The following is a 23631-nucleotide window of genomic DNA, read 5'->3' on the forward strand; positions in this document are numbered from 1 at the left end:
TGCTTCTGCTGTCTGCCCTCTGGTGGATGAGGCTATCTAAGAGGCTTGTGCAAGTTTCCTGATGGGAGGGACTGGTGGTGGGTAGAGCTGGGTGTTGCTCTGGTGGGCAGAGCTCAGTAAAACTTTAATCTGCTTGTCTGCTGATGGGTGGGGCTGGGTTCCTTTCCTGCGGGTTGTTTGGCCTGAGGCAACCCAACACTGGAGGCTAACTGGCTCTTTGTTGGGTCTAATGGTGGACTCTGGGAGGGCTCATGCCAAGGAGTACTTCTCAGAACTTCTGCTGCCAGTGTCCTTGTCCTCACGGTGAGCCACAGCCACCCCCGCCTCTGCAGGAGACCCTCCAACACTAGCAGGTAGGTCTGGTTCGGTCTCCTATCAGGTCACTGCTCCTTCCCCTGGGTTCCGATGCACACACTACTTTGTGTGTGCCCTCCAAGAGTGGCGTCTCTGTTTCCCCCAGTCCTGTCGAAGTCCTATAATCAAATCCCAGTAGCCTTCAAAGTCTGATTCCCTAGGAATTCCTCCTTCCGTTGCCAGACCCCCAGGTTGGGAAGCCTGGCGTGGGGCTCAGAACGCTCAATCCAGTGGGTGGACTTCTGTGGTATAAGTGTTCTCCAGTTTGTGAGTCACCCACCCAGTAGTTATGGGATTTGATTTTATTTTGATCGCGCCCCTCCTACCGTCTCATTGTGGTTTCTCCTTTGTCTTTGGATGTGGGGTATCTTTTTTGGTGAGTTCCAGTGTCTTCCTGTCAATGATTGTTCAGCAGTTAGTTGTGATTCTTGTGCTCTTGCAAGAGGGAGTGAGGGCATGTCCTTCTACTCCGCCATCTTGAACCAATCTCTTTCATGCAACCTTTGTTCTTAAAATAATTGTCAGCTCTATTGTCCCTTTGCCCTCACCTTATTCAAGTAGGAAGTTTGTCAGAATCTCTCCCATCAGAACTTTTTGACGGACGGCATATGCAAAGCTCATTGCACTCTGAGGATTTGCATACACTGTCCATTTAATAGCATTTCCTATATCCGCAGAGTCTGCAGTAGCACAGAAGAATGATAGTGGCTGGAGCAATAGGATAACTGTTGTAAATGCTGTTCTGTTGAAAATGTTTATGTTAAAGATTGAATCCTGAGCAGTAGCTGGCAAAGAAAATGAGAACTATGCAATTGTTTATGTATTTAGTTTGCTTCAGCTCAGATTCCTGGAAGCATGCCATCTATTTTTGAAAGTAGAAGTAATAATATCAGGCAGAGAAACAGAATGAGAGGGTCGGGGGAAGAAGAAGTGGCTGTAGAGAATGAACAAGAGAGAAAATAGTAATGCCACCACAATATAAAGAAGCTACTTGAGGGCAAGGGCTCTTTTCTAGTCATTGCTGTATCCATAAATCCTAGAACAGAGCCTGACAAATGTTCTTTATATATTGGTTGACTCACTTCCAATTACCTTCTAGCAGAATAATGCATCACCATTATTCTAGTTACAATATACAAATAGTTAACAACCACAACTCCCTCTGTGTAGTCCTATGTCACTTTATTTGTAATTTGAATAAATATTTATTCATTAGGTAACTGTGCAGTAAATTAAAAAGTTCACTTTGCAGGGTGCAGAAGCTTCTTGACAATTTTTTTGGTTGTCATTAAACATTGAATTAAAATATTCCATTCATTCAACACATATTAACTGAGGAACAAACAATATTCCAGGTATCTTGTAGGCACTAAGTGTTAAAACATGAATAAGAAAACACAGGCTCTTCTTGTGAAGAGCCTAAAATCTAGAATCATTGTTATTACTAATTTTTTTTTTTTGAGAAGGGATTTCACTGGGGTATTCCTACAAGCTTAAGTAAGTCATTCTTTGGGTTCCTGCAGTGGGAAATGTAAAGAATATCCTGTTTTACACGATGGTGCCTGAAAAATTATGTAAACTACTACTGCTCAGGCACAACACCACTTACTTTTGCAAACATCTAAAATTAGTCATTCAGAACCAATTTTGGTGAATTGGGTTTCCTGTCAAGCTAATGTGCGCTCCCAACCCAGCATGAATACAAAATAGTGAGACAGAATTTCTTGTGTCTGTGGGAGTAATATTCAGCGATAAGTCCCTAAATATATTGAGTCATAGCTGCATTCTTGAAATATGTGTAAACTTTTCCAAGAGGATCACTCTGAGAGATTCTGCTCTTTGCAATGGACAGGTTCTGGCATAAATACCAGAAACATTTGTTTCTTTGTGTCTTACATGTTAAAGTAGGTTTTTTCCCCCTTCTTTTTTCCTATATTTATCACCAAAGGAACTTAAAATTTATTGTGTATGCCAAAAGAATGTAAGGAGAGATAATTTTAAGTGCCCTCTTTGTCCTTTTTATATTTGTAAAAATACCATTTGAGTAATTCAGTCTTGTGTCTTGAATATATTAGCTTAAATTTCATCTCTGAGGGTCTCTCCTAAGCATAGATAGATGTGTCCTCTATTCTTAACCTCTGCTCATTTTACCGGCGTATCTATCTTAATGGCTCTATATACATAAATACAATCACTTCATAATAGTGATATTACTTTACCTGTTTATTACCTTTGTCCCTGACTAGAATGTAAGCGTCATGAAAGCAGAAACTTTGCCCGTCTGAAGAGACTACTTTATTTTATTCCCAGATCCTAGAACAGTGCTTGACACATGAAAAATACTTAATTTGTTGAATGAATACTTGAGTAAAGTTTTCCTGTTCATCAAATTCATCTTTCCTCATATTCTACATTTTTGGGGAATTATTACATGAACCATTGTGAAATCAAATCAGTGGGTCTCAATTGCATATTTTGCATTCTAAATAAAGCCATTTTCAAAACTAAAAGCAATGCCTAAATAGAGAAGCAGAAATATTTTAAAAGGTATATTCTCTGAAACACCAACCCCTACCAAAAATAACACGAAAGTAGAAAACCACAGGCCAGTCTCATTTGTGAATATCAAACAAAAAATAACCTGTTAGCATGCTGAATTTAGTTATATAGTAATAGAGTAATGCACAGCACCCAATTGAAGTTCAATTAAAAACTACAAGAATGATGTGATATTAGTATAATTTATAATATAGCCATCTCAATAGGCATTAAGAAGGCATTTAATAAATTTCAAAAGTCAGTAGTTGGCCTCACGCTTAACTATGAAATATTGAAACATTTCTATTATACTCAAAATAAAGATATGATTGTTCATAATAATTATCATAATTTAGTACCATTTTGAAAGTACAAGACAAAAAATTAGGAAAGAGAATGAAATAAGAGTGATACATTTTGGAAAACAGCAGGCACATTTATAATCATTTAGAAATTACATAGGTGATTATGGGGGAGCCATGGGTAGCAAATGAAAAAAAAGAAGTTTAAATAAGAGAATGAAGTGATGTTATGGACTATAAAATGAGTGAAAAAAATCCAATGGTTTCTTTATACACAAATAACTAGCTAAAAATATAAAACAAGAAAGAAAATGGTAAAGATCACTAATGAATGCCTAACTTATCAAGAATTTTCTAGGGCCCTTATGGAATGAGAGACATTAAGGACCATTTGATGCATAATCTTTTTAAGAATACCCAACTTAAATTCATACACTGACATGTAAATGTAATGATATCCCTATAAACTTCCTAAAAAAAATATTTGGAGGGAAAACATGAAAAATATGAATCCAGATCTAAAAGATTTAATCTAAAAGACAAAGTCTGTAGAACCAGTAAGAAAAAAAAAAAAGGATGAAGAGAATAAGAAGAGGGTACCAGCTCTTCTAAATATTTAAATGTATCAAATGTATCAATTAAAACTGTATGGTAATGACACAAATAGGTCAACAGAAGATAATAAAGCCTGAAATACAACCAGTATTTGTGACCTTAGCATGTGAGAAAATGGCACTTTAAATAAGAGAGGTAAAATATGGATTATTCATAAATAATGTTGATATACCCAGAAGTCTTTGCAGGGAGAGTCAGAGCCTTATGTCACTCCATTCATCAAAATAAATTTCAGAGGCATCAAATATTTAAACAAACAAACTGGGAAAAGGCTCAGATGATTCTTTCTTTTTCTTTTTCTGCTAATGATAAGTTTTTCTATGCATATCATGAAACCAAGAAACCATAAAAGTTTAAGTTGTTAAATCTGACAATGGAATCACTAAAAAAAACAAAACAAAACAAAACTAAGCCATATGTCTTTACATAAAATGAGATATAAAAGAGTAAAAGACATATGACAAAGAAAGTTTTACTATTTTTAATGTAGAAAGTGTTCCTTCAAATATTAAAAAAAAAAATGACATAAACTCACTAGAAATAATGGAATTAACGGCATGGCTAGTATGTCAAAGATCATTTATACATTCAGTCAAGAAAAGATGATGAATTCAAATTTTGTGCTTCCCACACTCTACCCTGCACTAAAAACATCATAGTGATTATATGTAAAGTATATGGGGAAGTCTGAAAGGACATTGAAACATTGAAAAACAAAATGAACATTTCCATAGAGCAGACTAGAACAGAAAGGCAAGAGAGTAAGTAAGCATTGCTGAAGTTTACCTGGGGGGTTTCTGGTTCAGAGGTGGTCATGGTAGAGACTGTTGCCTCCTATCAAGCACGGGGGAATAACATGACTCACACGTGGCCGGGTTGGAGCCAGATTTATGGCTTGAGACCAGAGGCCAGAATGGCACATCTCTGACCCTGGACAGATGCTGATGTTGTTTGAGATTTGCTGCAGTTTTGGTTTCTGTGATGCAGAAAAGAACGAGAGAATGGAGGAAGCACAAGTGGAGCTCAGTCAATCCATAACCAGCAGAGTGACAGACTATCACATCCCATTGTGATTGTGATCTAAAATATGTATAACTGAATCACTTTGCTGTACACCTGAAACTAACACAACATTGTAAATCAACTATACTCCAATATAAATTTTTTTTTTTTTTTTTAAAGTAGGGCTGCCTTAAAGGACTGGGGGAGGGAGGTAAGGGAGGTATAGACAAACCTCTAGGAGACAATGAGGAGTGAAAGAGAGAGAGACAGAAATTGATTCTCAGTCAAGACAATCCCACCCTCCCCAAATCAAAGCATACTAATGTAAAGAATCTTAAAAATTAAGTCAGCAGAAAAAGCAAATCCCTCAAAAAATTGAAAGTAATAGAACAACATAAAATAATTTAAAAATCAATTAAGTTCAAGGTCTTCAGAGAAATGAAGGAGGAGGTTACATTGACAAAAAATAGAACTGGAAATTACAAAAGAACAAGAATAGGAGGATATGGAAAACCCAAATAAGAGCCTATGAATGCCAAATGGAGCAATCAAAATAAAAGACAAAAACAAGGCCGACATAGCACACAGGTGAGGACAGAATTTCTGAAAAGAAAGTAGAAATAGCCTGCTAGGCAGGACAGAATTTAAGGGCACATGGAAGAGAGATTGAGAGTTTCCTAAAGAATTCCATTGTTCTGGAACAGAATAGAGGAAATTAAAAGATGTGATATTTGAAGAGTTGACTTTTTTTTTTTTTCAGAAATGAAGAAAAACATGTATGATTAAATTAAAACTACACTCTGAGTAGAGAGAAGGTGAATACAATTTAGTGTGCATCCAAACATAGTGATAAAACTGTAGATACAAAGATTAAATTAAAATATAAAGATACTAGAACAATGAAGCTGAAATTAGGGAATTTCTGAGAAGACAACAAAGAAGACAGAGGAGGAGGAAGGGGATGGGGAAAGGGGGGAGGAATGAGAAGCAGAAAGAAAACTAAAACAACAGAGAGAACTAAATTATGCTTTTGAATAGTTTATTGACCTATCAGAAGGCCAAATGATATTTTAAAAGGAAAACAAAAGAAAAAATAAGATAAAGAAAAAAAATGAAGTCCAAATATTCTGTGACCCACTAAATGAAAATTAACTAAACTCATCTTGTAAGACAGACAGTCTGATAAAATGATCAGCTTCTCTGACCACAATGCAATTTTATTAGAAAGTAACAATAGAAGAGATATTTATAATTTTTCCTAATAAAACCAATGAAAATTATTTAGTATTAAAAGGGAAACATGACAATATCACATATCAAAATGTGTAAACACAGCTATATAAATAGTCCTAAATTCAGTTATTAACATGAAAATGACTGAAAATAAATGTGTTCAACTCAACAAATTATTCAAGATCAATAGTATAATTGAAGAAAGTATAAGAAAGAAAATAATAGTATAAGTTTAATGAATAGCATACAGAGAAACAATAGAAAATCAACAACACAAAAAGTAGTTCGTTCAAGGACCAAATAAAATATAAATCTTTAGCAAGATTGAACAAAACAAAAAAGGAAGAAAGTGTACAAATAAATGAGAAATAAAATAGTTATAAATATTTAGATACAGACATGGATAGATGTTACAACTGTAATAGAAATGTTATAAGTTGAAAATAACTCTAAGTAAAATGCTGCAGGCAATTAATTGAAGATTTAGATGAAATGGCTATTAAAATGAATATATATATACATATATATATAAAAAACCGTGGTGAAAAATGTCACCTGCCATATCCTTAAACAAAGGATGTTGTGGCCAACAAGCCATTAGCCAATGCAGCCACTCTCAATTGTGCCTCCTGAGTGGGTTCAGGATGGAGAATAACAGGATACTGGCCCTAGGTAGTTAAGGTGCATATCAAAGAAATGATTTCAATAAGCCCAGACTCTTGCATCTTCCTATACATAGAAAAGAGCTAAATTCATTAACTTGAGATGTTGAATCTTTCTTTAAATAGCAGAAATCTTTTGATGTTCAACTAACTGGTTTGTATTTGCAAAAACTCCTAAATATCCTGGTTCCTCCCTTACCTCTTTGGAGCAGTCCCTCTGAGCTATCTGAGGTGCTGTGCCCCAGGCTTAAGTGCTCAACATGCCTGATGAAAAAAACATAATTCTCAACTTTTAGGTTGTGTATTTCTTTCAGTTAACATAACCAAAATTGATTCTGAAGGAATAGAAAATACGAATTTTTGAAAATAAATATTCATGTGGTTTTATACACACAGACACACACACACATAAAACTCAAACAACTTATAGGAAATTTCTACAGAACAGTCAAGGAATAGGTAATTCCTATGCCCTATAAAATATTTCAGAAAAAAAACCAAAAATAAACAAATAAAAGGAAGATACCCACCTACTTTTATGTCAGCTGTAGAACTTTGTTATTAAAACCATGACAAGAATAATACAAATTACTGACATATTAGTATGTTTCAAATAAGAAAAAAATAGCTCTTTAAATTCATCAATATAAAAATATATATTGAATTATGCACATATAAAGTTTATCCCAGGAAGACTGGCTAAACATCTAAAAATATTCTGATGCAATGCATCACATTAACTAAAATCAAAAGAAAAAAGGGCAAATACTGTAGCCACAATAGATTATTGTGTCTATAAGATCAACAGATTTTTAAAAAGAGGCATTCAATAAAATTCAACATCATTCATATTAAATCTTATCAAACTTAGCAAACTCTTAGAAAGAGATAGATTTCCTTAATGTATTAGAAATATGAAACACCACCACAAATTTTATGTGTATGGTAAAACTCTAGAAATTTATTCATTAAGTCAAGAACAAATTTTTTTTTTAACATCTTTATTGGAGTATAACTGCTTTAAAATGGTCTGTTAGTTTCTGCTGTATAACAAAGTGAATCAGCTATACATATACATATATCCCCAAATCCCCTCCCTCTTGCGTCTCCCTCCCACCATCCCTATCCCACCCTCTAGGTGGACACAAAGCACCAAGCTGATCTCCCTGTGCTATGCAGCTGCTTCCCACTAGCTATCTATTTTATATTTGGTAGTGTATATATGTCCATGCCACTCTCTCAGCTTTGTCCCAGCTTACCCTTCCCCCTCCCCATGTCCTCAAGTCCATTCTCTACATCTGCGTCTTTATTCCTGTCCTGCCCCTAGGTTCATCAGAACCAATTTTTTTTTTTTTAGATTCCATATATATGTGTTAGCATATAGTATTTGTTTTTCTCTTTCTGACTTACTTCACTCTGTATGACAGACTCTAGGTCCATCTACCTCATTACAAATAACTCAATTCCGTTTCTTTTTATGGCTGAGTAATATTCCATTGTATATATATATGCCACATCTTCTTTACCCATTCATCTCTTGATGGACACTTAGGTTGCTTCCATGTCCTGGCTATTGTAAATAGTGCTGCAATGAACACTGGGGTGCATGTGTCTTTTTGAATTATGGTTTTCTCAGGGTATATGCTGAGTAGTGGGATTGCTGGGTCATATGGTAGTTCTATTTTTAGAAGAACAAAATTTTTATTGAACTTAACAGAAGAGAACAAGAAAAAGTCACAATAAAATATAAAAGAAATTAAGAGGAAGAAGATAAGGAGAAGAAAAAAGCAGAAAGCAATTATTTGCATCTTATATAATTTCTAAATAGAAATTAATGGAATTTACATAAAGGATATTTGTACAAATTAAACTAAATCAGTCATAGATACTATCAAAATCAATTGTATTGCTATATACTAATAGCTTATCACTTAGAAAACACTGATTAAAAACATTTTTCATTGGTAATATAAAACTTAAAAGTATTAGTAAATATAAATTTGGGCAAGATTCTACTGAGAAATTTACAAAACTATTAATGAAAGTCATTGAAGAACTAACTAAATGTATAAACATCAAGTTCATTAATGGGAGGATTCACTATTGTAATGGAACTTCTCCCCCAAATTAACCTAATAGTTGAACATAACTTCAATCAGAATCTCAACAGTGATTTTCCTGAAGATGGCAAGTTGTGACTAAAGTTTACATGGGACAGCAAAGGACCGATAACACTGGCATAAATTTTTAAGAAAAATGGATGTTGTGTGTTGTAGATTCTTCCCCAGTGTTGTGCCAAGATTTATTAGGAAGCCATAATATAGTTTTTGTTCAAGTGTTAAAAAAACAGAGCACAAAAGGAGGATCCAGAAGTCTGCAGTAGTAGAGTCTAGAGAAGAACTACATGTATGGAAAATCAATATCTAACAAGTTGGTATTGCAAGTCTGTGGGGAAAGATGGATTATTCAATAAATGGCACAGGGATAAAGTGACCATCCATATTGAATAAAACAATAAAATTAGATTCTTAATCCATCCATTACCCAAAACCATTTCATAGTGGATTCGATGCCTACTTCTGAAAATCAAATTTCTAAAAAATCATTAGACATAAATATGAGAGAATATTTATATGACCAAATGGTACAGAAAAAATTTCTTAACACACACACACACACACACACATATTCACACAAACACCAAACAAAACGTAAGTAGATATGATAAATTAAACTTCATTAAAATTAAAACCTTACATTCAAAGAAAGACACTATGATCAAAGTGAAGAGACAAGTCACACACAGGAAAAATTTATTTACAACGAATGGAACTGAAAAAGGGTTAGTGCTGTAAAGCCAAAGCAATATGACCAGTCTTTTATAATCAGTGAGTTCATTATAATAGACTGGTGGAATGTAATTATTGGGTTAAATATGGGTAAAGACTGTTTGGTAAGTAAATTCAACTACCAATAAATAAATAAATACTATAAATATAAATAAATAAATACATAAATAAATATGAATGAGTAAATACAATTATCCACAACAAGCAGTCTTGAGTTTAGGACCTACAGAACAACAAACTACTGTCTTTTTTTGTTTTGTTTGTTTTTGGAAGTGAGCAGGTTACAACAAAATTTCTTGCCAAAAAAGAAAAAAAAAAAAAAAAAGAGAGAGAGAGAGATAGAAATAGAAAGAAAAGAGCCAAGGCAATGTTTTATAAGATCCAGAATGTGTGTAAATCTGGAAAGGAAAGATCTTCTAACACAGATTGCCTAATGACTATATTCTTTTCAGTGGCTGTGCCTCTTTAACTAGTAAATATTTTTCAGTCTTCTTTCACATTTTTATAACACATTGTTAAAGGCTAGTCCTCTGTTTGATATTCTCAAGCAGTTGTGTCACCAGCCCAACGTTTCACCTTCTCTCAAAGCTTTTGAAGTCTTTGGCCTAATATTCTAAATTAATTTTAATTAAGGATGAATTTAATTTATTTGGGACTGGTAAGTATTTAACTTCTACCGTATAAACAGGCAATCCATGGAAGATGGAAACTGAATAATAGCATATGTTAAAAGATGCTCAATTCCACTAATGATCAGGGAAATGCTTATTAAAACTACAATGAGATGCAATGCTGTGCATATCAGGTTGGGATATTCAGAAACTATTAATTACATTTTTGGGGGGTTACGTATCATGTCTGAAAAAACTATGGAAAAGATTTACATTTGATAAAGCTCTGTGACATGCAGGTGCCCAGATATTCTCTACAACTTTCTATATGTGTATGATATGGTGAAGTATATTTTTTCTAAAGTAGTTTACATTAGTTCAATTTTTAATGATAATTTATTTATAAATACTATTTTAAATATGTCCATGAAATACTGTTAAATAGAAATGAAAGTTGCTAAAATATATATGATATAATTGTATTTATATATGCACACACAAACATACATACATTTTACAACAGAAGAGAGAGGAGAGTAACGAGAGAGAGACGCATTGTGGTAGATAAGATACATGCAGAAACAAACAGATGGACATCAGAGAGGAATACAAGAGAGTGTCAGATAAAGACACAGTGACAGGAAGAGAGACCAACAGAGAAGTGAATAAAAACTTCTGGACAGTGCGCTAATTTATGTATAGAGATTTCCCTGGGGGATTCAGCTCTACTACTTTTATTTCTGCTTTTTATTTTTTCTGTTGAATAGCTTCATACTAAATATGCTTTTAGAACATTGAAGTTTTTATTTAGAAATTAATAAAAACACAAATACTAGTTCTATTCATGCCAATGTCACTCCTTAGGATATATCTTGAAATCTTTGAGCATTTCCCACCCCATGATTAGGAAAATAATAATTTTAGAACACTTTTAAGTTTTATTATAAAAGTACTACTCACACAACAGTGGCTCTCTTCAGAATGTCATGAAAATCCTGAACACTTCCCATCCCTTTATAAATAAAAGGATTTTCTCTTTTCACTTCATATTTTTTAAAGTCTTCATAAGCTTATTTTTTAAAACAAAAATAAGGAACATACACCAATTAAATGACTTTAGTTTATGGAGTTGTGACTGTGATAAAAGGTGAAAAATCTTTGGTTTAATTAACCATGCTAATTAGATGTGTATGTAAACTCATTTATATTTGTGTTAAAATAAGTCATTTATTTAGCCATTTACCTATTCACAGTAAACATGAAGCCTAGGATGGCACTGACTTACTGTTGCAAACATAACTATGGAGACCATTTACCGTATGTTTCACTAAGTATAGAGCATGTGTCATGAAGAACAAACCTCAGGATTCAGCTACTTTACTACAACTGGAGGTTTTAGGTTGCAGATGGTAGGAACAACTGTATTTAACATTAGTTGCAAATTATTATAGAACCTAACAATAATTTCCAGCAATAATTATAATTATTAGGGAACTTTCTCAACAGTCTCACTTCATATTAATTGTATGTACTCCTCCTTAGACTATTCATCATCCATAGGATTCATTTACCTGAAGTATTGAACCAAAGTCCCTGAACTATAAGATTATATTGTTTAAGCACGAAATAATCATCAAACATACACTTTATGAACTAAAATTTTCTTCTAGAAAATGGGCTTTCTGGGTCACCATAAATTTGACAGTAGAGCTACATCGGATGGACACCTGGCTTAGTCTTCCTCCCACAAGACATACTTTAACTGATGCTGAATGTGGTTTGATAACTAAGAGGAACTCTAAACATAATCTACAGTAGGAACAGATTCTTGCATAATCGCTTCCTGGGTGATGATAAAGGTCTGAGTGCAAAAGGACTCCGGTATAGTAAGATATTGAACATCAGTTACAAAAGCATCCTATACAGGGTCTCTTGTTGAGAAAGTGGGAAACCAACATGAGGTAAGCTGGATGTGTTCTTACTCTGGGAACTCCCACACTTCTCTTACATTCTGAATTATTTATGAAGAAATACCATAGCAAAGTTTAAAAAATCAACGATACTCCAATATAAAATAAAATGTTAAAAATAAAAGAAATCCCAGAACAATCCATTTTTACAGTATGTGTGTGTGTGTTGGGCGGGGGGGAACTGTTTCCACTATTCTGAAGCCCTCCTGTACAACAAAGGCAGAACTGAACAAGCAGACTGTCATTTCCAAATCTATATAGAAACCTGACACTGAAAAGTAGAGACTAATCCAAGGGCACAGAACTGGTGATACTTTATATAAACAACTGCAGAAAAGATGTCAGAAACATAAAAATCTGCATCAAGATTGCTGAGTAATTTAAACAACATTCATAGGGGAAAAAAAAGTAGCTTTGTTATAGTCTTAAGATAATTGTGAGACAGATCCTGTTTTCTATGAGGATGCCTGGGGAAAAGGCAGAGAAAAGTCAGGGGTCACAGAAAAATTTGAACATAATTCTCTCCCAAAATATGTTTAAAAGAAATTAGATAATGCAATTAAAGTGAATGCATATTCTATTTTAATGATGTTCATTCATTTTCTACGAAGTTTACACATTTAAAATTCTGTGATTTGGATCTTATTAAAGAGTATATTAAACTAAAATAAAATACTCTAAGAATCATCTTGGTGACAGGAGAATATTTTTACACAGCTAATTGAGAGCACAGATCACCCCATTTAAAACTACGTTAAGTATAACAAAATTGTAAATTAAATTGAGAATGGATCTGGGCTTTTCTGACCATTATTCTCCAAGGGAGAAAGTTAACTTGGATGAAGACTCAATTTTTAAGAGAATCTTTTGAAGCAACCAAAAGAATAATCATATTCCTCTCAAAACTTCATAGATTGGACTTTCCTAATAGTAAAATTCTCCTGATAAAAACTACTGTGAATTAGATAATGTTGGCTGTTAAGCCTTAAAGGGTTGGATTTTTAATAATCAGTTATTTACATTTTTCTTTCTCCCAGGTTCTCTGGAGAAAAACCCTGCCAGGTACACATGCTTTACAGGATGGCAGGCAGTGCAAGAAAAGGGCCAGGACCTCACCTCCCACCTATACAGCATTGAAATGGCCAGTTTATACACAGGGCCCAGGTGTGTCCTAGATTTTGATTAATATCATTGGCAACTCCTACTACCTGGATGATAAACAAGGAAAGAAATGGAAAGGCCAGCCCTTCCTGGAAAAGGCTGATGATGACTCAGACTTTTAAATTATGGGGTCTCCTCAAGACTCTGACTACAGATTTACCCTTCTCTCTCTCTACTCCTTCTGGGATCTCTCATCTAGTTGTATTTCTTTAAATATCATCTATTTTCTGCAGACTCTCAAATTTAAATCCTTATGCTCTCCTTGTCCCCTATGTTCCAGACTCATACATCAAACTGCCTACTCTCTTCTCTACTAGGAATCTCATTATGGCCAACACAGAACTATTCATCCTTTCCAAATTCCATGCCACTCCAAGCCTTCTCTGTTTCAAAGGATGGCATCATTACTCACCCAGTTGCTTGGGACCAAAACTGACAATTTATTCTTGTTTCTTCTATTTCCCTCATAGCTCATGTACAGTACATCAGTGAATCCTGATGACCTACTTGCAAATCATATGTCGGATCTGACCAATTCTCATCACTGCCTCTGTAATTCACCATCATCTATAGCTAGGAACTTCAGCTGCTTCATTGTTCTCTATTCTTGCCTCCTCCACAAAATAGCCAGAATGATCAGATGGTTCCTTGAAATCTACCAATGCCTTCTCATTGCAAAATAATTACAAATAATAACAAAATAATCCAAACTCTAACCAAGGTATCGCAAATCCCACTAGATGCTGACCAGTCCCACTCATGCCCTCTTTAGAAGAATCCTATTATCATAACTTTACTTCTCCATTTACATTTGGAATCATCTTATCAAGTAACATCATAAAACCACATCAATATTTTGATTGGAATTTTATTGAATTTGTGGGTTAATTTTATTAAACAGACATCTTTATGATATTATCTTCATGTCCATATATTTAGTATTATTTTCTCATTTAGTTAGGTCTTTTGAAACATCTACTAAAGTTTTATGGTTTTACCTGCAGAGGTTTTGCAGTTTTGTTACATTTGTTCTTAAGCACTTGATATTCTCTGATACATCCTGCCTTATAATTGCATTTTGTGGTTGTTTTTTGCTCTTTGATAGAAATTCAAGCACTTTTGTTATATTAATATTATGCCCAGCCACCTTATCCAAATTTCCCATTTTAATAATTTGTCCTGAATATCCTTTAGAATCTCTATGCAAATGATCATATTTTCTAATGATAGTTTTATGTCCTTTCCAATCTCTTACATCTAAATTATTTCTCTTTAACTGCTGAATACAAATGTCATACTGGGCACCCTTGTCTCATTTCCAATTTAAGATACAATGCTCCTAATCCTTTCCTGTTTCATTACACTTAACTCGATTTCTATTTTTTCCTTTTCGTTTATATATCATCTTCATCATATTAAGAAAGTTCTATTCTTACTTTGCCAAGGTTTTTTTTTTTTTTTCTTTTTCACCAGAAGTGAATAAATTTTATCACATACTTTTGGTCTGCATAATTCAAGAAGAAGGTATAGTCATTCTTTTTTTAATTTATTAACATGGTGAATGAATGTATGTTTTCTTTTAACAATAAATTATCATTAATGTTCAGAGATCAGTTTGTATGTTGCTCATTGAAATTTATTGACCTTCTGTATAGCCTAAAATATTGTGGTGATTTTAAAACATGCTTACACATTCTTTAACTCTCCTTTCATAAGAACCTAGGTAGGCCTTTGTGACTACCTTGGAGAATAGGATGTGGAAGGCACATGCTGTGTGACTTCCAAGGTTAGTGTATAAAAGTCAACACAGCTTGACTGTCTTTGTCTCTCTGGACACAAGCCTTTAGATTTGAGCTATCAGGTGAAGGATTCAGCTACTCTGAGTCTCCATGCTGGAAACACAACTTGGTGATATCACATGGAGATAGAGATGTCTACGGACCCCCTGTTGTTCCAGCTTTCAGCTGTTGAGTCTTTCCAGCTCAAGTTCCAGGAAGGTGAGTAAGCCTTTCTATGTGTCTAGCCCCAGGTACCATCTGACTGCAGCTATTTTAGATAACCTGAGTAAAAACCACCTAGTTGAGCCCAGTCAACCTCCAGAACCATGAAAAATAACAATAAAATGATTGCTGTTTTGACACTGAATTTGGAATGATTTAATATGTAAAAATAAGATAATTGGGAAAAATTATTATTTTTTGGTTAATATTCCAAGGGAACTTGAGAACTTAGGAATACTACATATGCCCATAAAATCAAGCTTATTGATTATGTTGTTCAGATTATTTGTTATAATATTTACATATTATGTATTTATTTGAAAGTTTATCTGGTATTAATATAGTTAGTATGGGGCAGGTGCATTTAGTCTCATGTCAATGATTATGGAGAAATAAGAATGTAATTTCTACCCCAGGCCAAAGCCAACGATTCACAGACACACAGAGACATACAGACACACAGACAGACGCACCAGCTCAAACAGCCCTCTAGTCACCCTGGGGTTTCATACTGTTCTCTCACTAACTTAAAATTTTTTGCTCTATGCTTCCTCTAGAGCATGGATCTGCAATATTTTTCTGTAAAGGACCAGATAATAAATATTTTAGTATTTGTGGTCCATATATTCTCCTTCTCTTCCTCTTCTTCTTCTCTCTCCATCTTTATTGTCTTTTCTTTATTTCTTGTTTGTTGTAAAAAACACTTTAGAGTGTAAAAAAACCCATGTTCTTAGCTCTTGGGTGAACAACAATGGCCTCTGAGATGGGTATGGCCTGCAGACCATACTTTGCTGACCCCTGCTCTCAGGATCAATTTGGGTGGAGGAAGTCAGCAGGAGTTCAGCATCTTGGAAAATCCAATTAATTTTTTCCGGAATATACAGGAAGATTATCTTTTCCAGCCTTTCTTTTCATTGGGTTGGTGCCATATAACTGGGTTCCAGTAATCACTTTCAGGCCTGACCTTTAAATCATCTTGTGTGATACACCACATTTTCACTCATCTCACTGGCTGTCTGGAAGGGGAGATCCAAATAAGGACTCTGAGGAGGACCTAGAGGATGAATGGGGAACACTGAATCACCTCTTGAAAGAGAGACCTACAAGAGTTACTCAACTCTCATCAGATTTTGAAATAAGAGGGAGAAATACTCATTTTGGATTAAGTCAATTAAGTGATTAGGAGGTTGTTTGTTAGAGCATAGGTGTTACTTACCATGGCACAGTTCTGAAGACACTTTATGACATTTTGTCTACTTCTCTAATCTTATTTCTCTCAGATGTTCCTCTCATTCATCATGTTTCAGCCAAACTGGACATTCCTCTTTCTCATAAATATGCCTAGATGGTCCCTATTCAGGGCCTTTGCACTGTCTGTCCTGATGGGAACATTTTCTTTCAGATTTTCCCATGACTCTTCCTTCATGCCTCCAATAAAATGTCAACCTCTGACAGACCTTTTACAACCACAATTTGTAAAGATGAGGTACTCCATCCAGTCTTCACAAAATTAATATATATTTTTTTTATTGGTCTGCTACAAAAGCTTTATTGTTTCATGATCATTTCTTTTTTTCTATTTTGGAATTTTGAATTTTATTTTATTTATTGTTTTATACAGCAGGTTCTTATTAGTTATCCATTTCATACATATTAGTGTATACATGTCAATCCCAATCTTCCAATTCATCACACCACCACCACACCCCCACCACTTTCCCCCCTTGGTGTCCATACGTTTGTTCTCTACATCTGTGTCTCAATTTCTGCCCTGCAAACTGGCTCATCTGTACAATTTTTCTAGTTTCCACATATCTGTGTTAATATACAATATTTGTTTTTCTATTTCTGACTTACTTCACTGTATGACAGTCTCTAGATCCATCCACGTCTCAACAAATGACCCAATTTCGTTCCTTTTTATGGCTGAGTAATATTCCATTGTATATATGTACCACACCATCTTTATCCATTCGTCTGTTGATGGGCATTTATGTTGCTTCCATGTCCCGGCTATTGTAAATAGTGCTGCAATGAACATTGGGGTGCATGTGTCTTTTTGAATTATGGTTTACTCTGGGTATATGCCCAGTAGTGGGATTGCTGGGTCATATGGTAATTCTATTTTTAGTTTTTTAAGGAACCTCCATACTGTTCTCCATAGTGGCTGTATCAATTTACATTCCCACCAACAGTGGGAGAGGGATCCCTTTTCTCCACACCCTCTCCAGCATTTGTTGTTTGTAGACTTTCTGATGATGCACATTCTAACTGGTGTGAGGTGATACCTCATTGTAGTTTTGATTTGCATTTCTCTAATAATCAGTGATGTTGAGCAGCTTTTCATGTGCTTCTTGGCCATCTGTATGTCTTCTTTGGAGAAATGTCTGTTTTGGTCTTCGGGCCATTTTTTGATTGGGTTGTTTGTTTTTTTAATATTGAGCTGCATGAGCTTTTTATATATTTTGAAGATTCATCCTTTGTCCGCTGATTTGTTTGCAAATATATTCTCCAATTCTGAGGGTTCTCTTTTTGTCTTGTTTATGGTTTCCTTTGCTGTGCAAAAGCTTTGAAGTTTCATTAGGTCCCATTTGATTATTTTTGTTTTTATTTCCATTACTCTAGGAGGTGGATCATAAAAGATCTTGCTGTGATTTATGTCAAAGAGTGTTCTTCCTATGTTTTCCTCTAAGAATTTTAAAGTGTCCGGTCTTACATTTAGGTCTCTAATCCATTTTGAGTTTATTTTTGTGGATGGTGTTAGGGAGTGTTCTAACTTCATTCTTTTACATATAGCTGTCCAATTTTCTCAGCACCACTTATTGTAGAGACTGTCTTTCCTCCATTGTATATCCTTGCCTCCTTTGTCATAGATTAGTTGACCATAGGTGTGTGGGTTTATCTCTCAGCTTTCTATCCTGTTCCATTGATCTATATTTCTGTTTTTTGCCAGTACCATATTGTCTTGATTACTGTAGCTTTGTAGTATAGTCTGAAGTCAGGGAGCCTGATTCCTCCAGCTATGTTTTTTTCCCTCAAGACTGCTTTGGCTATTCGGGGTCTTTTGTGTCTCCATAATTAATTTCTCTTTCAGGTCATTAGTGTATAGGAATGCAAGAGATTTCTGTGCATTAATTTTGTATCCTGCAACTTTACCAAATTCATTGATTACCTCTAGTAGCTTTCTGGTGGCATCTTTAGGATTCTCTATGTAGAGTATCATGTCATCTGCAAACAGTGACAGTTTTACTTCTTCTTTTCCAATTTGAATTCCTTTATTTTTCATCTCTGATTGCCATGGCTAGGACTTCCAAAACTATGTTGAATAACAGTGGCGAGGTGGACACCCTTGTCATGTTCCTGATCTTAGAGGAAATGTTTTCAGTTTTTCACCATTGAGAATGATGTTTTCTGTGGGTTTGTCATATATAGCTTTACTATGTTGAGGTAGGTTCCCTCTATGCCCACTTTCTGGAGAGTTTTTATCATAAATTGGTATTGAATTTTGTCAAAAGCTTTCTCTGCATCTATTGAGAAGATCATATGGTTTTTATTCTTCAGTTTGTTAATATGGTGTACCACATTGATTGATTTGCATATATTGAAGAATCCTTGCATCCCTGGGATAAATCCCACTTGATCATGGTGTATGATCCTTTTAATGTGTTGTTGGATTCTGTTTGCTAGTATTTTGTTGAGGACTTTTGCATCTATATTCATGAGTGATATTGGTCTGTAATTTTCTTTTATTGTAGTATCTTTGTCTGGTTTTGGTATCAGGGTCATGGTGGCCTCACAGAATGAGTTTGGGAGGGTTCCTTCCTCTGCAATTTTTGGGAAGAGTTTGAGAACGATGGGTGTTAGCTGTTCTCTAAATGTTTTATAGAATTCACCTGTGAAGCCATCTGGTCCTGGACATTTGTTTGTTGGAAGATTTTTAATCACAGTTTCAATTTCATTACTTGTGATTGGTCTGCTCATATTTTCTATATCTTCCTGGTTCAGTCTTGGAAGGTTATACCTTTCTAAGAATCTGTCCATTTCTTCCAAGTTGTCCATTTTACTGGCATAGAGTTGCTTGTAGTAGTCTCTTAGGATGCTTTGTATTTTTGAGGTGTCTGTTGTAACTTCTCCTTTTGCATTTCTAATATTACTGATTTGAGTCCTCTCCCTGTTTCTCTTGATGAGTCTGGTTGATGGTTTATCAATTTTGTTTATCTTCTCAAAGAACCAGCTTTTAGTTTTATTGATCTTTGCTATTGTTTTCTTTGTTTCTATTTCATTTACTTCTGTTCTGATCTTTATGATTTCTTTCCTTCTGCTAACTTTGGGTTTTGTTTGTTCTTCTTTCTCTAGTTCCTTTAGGTGTAAGGTTAGATTGTTTATTTGAGATGTTTGTTGTTTCTTGAGGTCGGATTGTATTGCTATAAACTTCCCTGTTAGAACTGCTTTTGTTGCATCCACAGGTTTTGGATCGTCGTGTTTTTGTTGTCATTTGTCTCTAGGTATTTTCTGATTTCCTCTTTGATTTCTTCAGTGATCTCTTGCTTATTTAGTAACATATTGTTTAGCCTGCATATGTTTCTGCTTTTACTTTTTTTTCCCTGTAATTGATTTCTAGTCTCATAACGTTGTGGTCAGAAAAGATGCTTGATATGATTTCAATTTTCTTAAATTTACTGAGGCTTGATTTGTGACAGAAGATGTGATCTATCCTAGAGAGTATTCCGTGTGCACTTGAGAAGAAAGTGTAACCTTCTATTTTTGGATGGAATGTCCTATAAATATCAATTAAATCTATCTGGTCTATTGTGTCATTTAAAGCTTCTGTTTCCTTATTAATTTTCTGTTTGGATGATCTGTCCACTGGTGTAAGTGAGGTGTTAGAGGTGTTAAAGTCCCCCACTATTATGGTGTTACTGTTGATTTCCTCTTTTATAGCTCTTAGCAGTTGCCTTATGTATTGAGGTGCTCCTATGTTGGGTGCATATATATTTATAATTGTTATATCTTCCTCTTGGATTGATCCCTTGATCATTATGTAATGTCCTTCCTTGTCTCTTGTAACATTCTTTATTTTAAAGTCTATTTTATCTGATATGAGTATTGTTACTCCATCTTTCTTTTGATTTCCATTTGCATGGATTATCTTTTTCGATCCCCTCACTTTCAGTCTGTATGTGTCCCTAGTTCTGAACTGGGTCTCTTGTAGACGGCATAAATATGGTTCTTGTTTTTGTATCCATTCAGCGAGCCTGTGTCTTTTGGTTGGAGCACTTAATCCATTCACGTTTAAGGTAATTATCAATATGTATGTTCCTATTACCATTTTCTTAATTGTTATGGGTTTGGTTTTGTAGGTCCTTCTCTTCTCTTGTGTTTCCCACTTAGAGAAGTTCCTTTAGCATTTGTTCTAGAGCTGGTTTGGTGGTGCTGAATTCTCTTAGCTTTTGCTTGACTTTAAAGCTTTTGATTTCTCTGTGGAATCTGAATGAGATCCTTGCCAGATAGAGTAATCTTGGTTGTAGGTTCTTCCCTTTCATCACTTTAAATATGTCATTCCACTCCCTTCTGGCTTGTAGAGTTTCTGCTGAGAAATAAGCTGTTAACCTTATGGGAGTTCCCTTGTATGTTATTTGTCATTTTTCCATTGCTGCTTTCAATAATTTTTCTTTGTCTTTAATTTTTGTCAATTTGATTACTATGTGTCTCGGTGTGTTTCTCCTTGGGTTTATCCTGCCTGGGACTCTCTGCGCTTCCTGGACTTGGGTGCCTATTTCGTTTCCCATGTTAGGGAATTTTTCGACTATAATCTCTTCAAATATTTTCTCAGGTCCTTTCTCTCTCTCTTCTCCTTCTGGGACCCCTATAATGCGAATGTTGTTGTGTTTAATGTTGTCCCAGAGGTCTCTTAGGCTGTCTTCATTTCTTTTCATTCTTTTTTCTTTATTCTGTTCCATGGCAGTGAATTCCACCATTCTGTCTTCCAGGTCACTTATCCGTTCTTCTGCCTCAGTTATTCTGCTATTGATTCCTTCTAGCGTACTTTTCATTTCCGTTATTGCATTGTTCATCTCTGTTTGTTTGTTCTTTAATTCTTCCAGGTCTTTGTTAAACATTTCTTGCATCTTCTCACTCTTTGCCTACATTTTTTTTTCCGAGGTCCTGGATCATCTTCACTATCATTATTCTGAATTCCTTTTTTGGAAAGTTGCTTTTCTCCACTTCATTTACTTGTTTTTCTGGGGTTTTATCTTGTTCCTTCATCTGGAACATAGTGAATGTGGTTTTTGTTCCACAGGCTGCAGGATTGTAGTTCTTCTTGCTTCTGCTGTCTGCCCTCTGGTGGATGAGGCTATCTAAGAGGCTTGTGCAAGTTTCCTGATGGGAGGGACTGGTGGTGGGTAGAGTTGGGTGTTACTCTGGTGGGCAGAGCTCAGTAAAACTTTAATCCGCTTGTCTGCTGATGGGTGGGGCTGGTTTTCCTCCCTGTTGGTTGTTTGGCCTGAGGTGACCCAACACTGGAGCCTACCTGGCTCTTTGGTGGGGCTAATGGTGGACTTTGGGAGGGCTCACGCCAAGGAGTACTTCCCAGAACTTCTGCTGCCAGTGTCCTTGTCCTCACGGTGAGCCACAGCCACCCCCTGCCTCTGCAGGAGACCCTCCAACACTAGGAGGTAGGTCTGGTTCAGTGTCCAATGGGGTCACTGCCCCGTCCCCTGGGTCCTGATGCGCACACTACTTTGTGTTTGCCCTCCAAGAGTGGAGTCTCTGTTTCCCCCAGTCCTGTCGAAGTCCTGCAATCAAATCCCACTAGCCTTCAACATCTGATTCTGTAGGAATTCCTCCTCCTATTGCCGGACCCCCAGGTTGGGAAGCCTGATGTGGGGCTCAGAACCTTCACAGCAGTGGGTGGACTTCTGTGGTATAAGTGTTCTCCAGTTTGTGAGTCACCCACCCAGCAGTTATGGGATTTGATTTTATTGTGAGTGCGTCCCTCCTACCATCTCACTGTGGCTTCTCCTTTGTCTTTGGATGTGGGGTATCTTTTTTGGTGAGTTCCAGTGTCTTCCTGTCGATGACTGTTCAGCAGTTAGTTGTGATTCTGGTGCTCTCGCAAGAGGGAGTGAGCACACGTCCTTCTACTCTGCCATCTTGAACCAATCTCTTCAATATATATTCTTGATAGCACTTATTATTACTAAAATGATCAAATTTCTGTATTAATCATGGATCTCTCTTTACTTTAGCATATAGTGGCTTATGTTTGAACAGTCTACTATTGTATGCTAAGCAGCTAGAACAATATCTGATTTACAGAATACTCCCAAGAATATATAAAGCAGATTAACATGGTATAATTATCCATGGTATAATTATGCTTTTAGATATGTTTTTAAATTTCAAATTGCTTTTGCAAATATATAGAACACAAATACATAAATGTATAAACACATGAATAAATAAAATAAGAACATAATAATACATGCATATGGATTAACCCTTCATGTAATAGTTTGCTAGTGCTACCATAACAAAGTACCACAGTCTGGGTGGCTTAAACAAGAAAAACATAATACAGAAATTTATTGTTGTACAGTTCTTTAGGCTAGAAGTCTGAAATCAAGCTTTTGGCAAGGTTGGTTTCTTCAGAGGTCTATGAGAAAAAGATCTGTTCCAGGTATCTCTCCTTTGTTTACAGATAGCCATCTTCATGTTCACATGGTGTTCTCCCTGTATGTGTGTCTCTGTGTCCAAATTTCCCCTTTTTATAAGGACACCAATCATATTGGATTAGGGCCCACCCTAATGACCTCATGTTAACTTGATCATCTTTGTAACGACCGTGTATCTAAAGTCACATTCTGAGATACAAAAGGTTAAGATTTCATCATATACATTTTGACAGAGGACAGAATTCAACTCATAACACTCTTCCCTGTGGACATCCAAAATTCATGTTTTTCTTATATGCAAAATGCATTCACCCTATCTCAGCATCCACCCTTCCACCCACCTATTTTAATCCATTAGCATCAACTCTGTCTAAAACCTCATCTACATATCATTTAAGTCAAGTCTGGGTGACTCTGGGTACAATTCACCCTGGGTAAAAATACCTCTTCTTCTGTGAACCTGTGAAACTAGACAACAAGTTATCTGCTTCAAAAATACAATGGTGGGGGCTTCCCTGGTGGTGCAGTGGTTGGGAATCTGCCTGCCAATGCAGGGGACACGGGTTTGAGCCCTGGTCTGGGAAGATCCCACATGCTGCGGAGCGACTAGGCCTGTGTGCCACAACTACTGAGCCTGCGCGTCTGGAGCCTGTGTCCC

This window comes from Eubalaena glacialis, chromosome 18 (assembly GCF_028564815.1).
Source record: "Eubalaena glacialis isolate mEubGla1 chromosome 18, mEubGla1.1.hap2.+ XY, whole genome shotgun sequence".
Classification (NCBI taxonomy): domain Eukaryota; kingdom Metazoa; phylum Chordata; class Mammalia; order Artiodactyla; family Balaenidae; genus Eubalaena; species Eubalaena glacialis.